This window comes from Echinops telfairi, unplaced genomic scaffold, assembly GCF_000313985.2.
Source record: "Echinops telfairi isolate 266 unplaced genomic scaffold, ASM31398v2 ScPeMD7_7463;HRSCAF=8501, whole genome shotgun sequence".
NCBI lineage: Eukaryota > Metazoa > Chordata > Mammalia > Afrosoricida > Tenrecidae > Echinops > Echinops telfairi.
Window position 1 is genome coordinate 8,892,702 of NW_022111363.1, and position 1,693 is coordinate 8,894,394.

A 1,693-nucleotide genomic window follows, 5' to 3' on the forward strand; every position below is an offset into this window, starting at 1 on the left:
CCCGCCCCTCCCCACCTTGTATCAGCCAGGGGTCACACATGCTACATCTAAGACCCCACACGTACCCTTCAGAAAGTTCGTGGAAGAATGAAATGAAGAGAAAATAGAAGTTATCCCTGAGCTTTTTAAGGCCCTCTTGTACTTAAAGCAGTCCAGAGAAATAGGTCTTATTAGCATGGATTTAAAGTTGGGGAAACGAAGGCTGGAGCGAAGTAAAAGTCACAGAACTGGTAAGCCACAGAGGCAGGACAGCAGGTCACCTGACTCTAATCAGTAAAAGGGCAACCAACGCACCCCATCCCTGAACCAAAACAGAGGCAGCGAGCTGGGAAGCACCGATTCGCTCCTTAAGCAGATTAAACCTGGAAAAGATGGCCAAGGGTATACATAGGGAACACTAGGTTTTTCAGCCACATCTGTAACGTTTTATTACTTTGAAAGCAAATATGGCGAAATGTTAGGGCTCGTGATGGTTGTAACATCTCTCTTTCCAGCTCCTAAGGGGCGGGGAGACCATTCAGAATTCCTATAGGATAGAGACAAAGGCGGAAAGCAGGGGGTGAGGTACTCTCCACACAATCACAACTTCTCCCCGGGCAGGAAGCACCTCCAGAGATGGGTGAGTTTGACGGAAGACTGGACCTGTGGGCGCTCTGTCTCTGGGCCTCAGTTTCCCCCTCAGAAGCAAGGGGTTGGCGAGGGTGGGATAGGTGGCTAGATGAATGCTAAGGGCTTTTCCAACTCTTATTTTCCATGCTTCGTGTGGATTACTGGAGAGCCAATTTAATCTCTGTGGCCCAGAGTGGTTGGACTGATTCCCTGGTGGCATGGTCAGGCTATTGTGGGTGCTGTTCTCACTGGCTGGAATGTCATGCCCCCTGCTCCCCCTTGGGAACTGGGCAGTGTCTCCCCAGTGTGTGCATGTGAGTGTGTTCCACACTGGTTTAAGCCACGGGTGCTGTGATCTGCCACAGGCATTTCTCTGTAGGTCTCTGTGTTGGATTGGCAGAATCTTGGCACAGGGCCTTGGCTCACCAGAGGAGTACTTCAGGGCTACTCCTCCATTTGCAAATGGTTAACAGATTTGGCTACCAACCAGAAGGCCGGAGGTTTGAGTCTACCCAGACATGTCTTAGAAAGGCCTGGCGATCTACAGTCCTATTCTGACACATGGGGTGACTGTAAGGTGGAGACTGAGGAGCTGGACATAAAACCCAGCAAAGACAGTCTGTAAGGAAGGAAAGGAGAGGGGGAAGGACAGGGGGTGGGGGGTGGGGGGGGCTGGGGAGGGAGATGGGTCTCCTGCAGCCCGATGAGCCTGGAGCAGACAATCTATGCGGAGCAATGCTCATTTGCTCCCCTCAAGCATTCCTCCACGAGAAGTCAAAGGGCAGCCGGTAGCATGGGCCGCCTGGGGAAAGGGGCTTCTTTCTGAATTCCCATCCGAGTTCAGCTCCAAACAAGCTTTTCATCCGCAAGAGACCAGCAACAGAACTGACCTCAGCTCAGGAAACGACCCTGGGCCCACCAGGGCCCGGGGTGGTGGTGGTGCTGTGTGTGTATGTTGTATGTAACAGGTAGGGCTGAGGAGTCGCAGTCCTGGGCTCTGCTCAGGCCGCGGCTCCAACCCACCTTGCATCCACAGTCGCAGACTGACGCTGCTGCAATCGCCAGCAGGAGGTCTGGGGTCTCC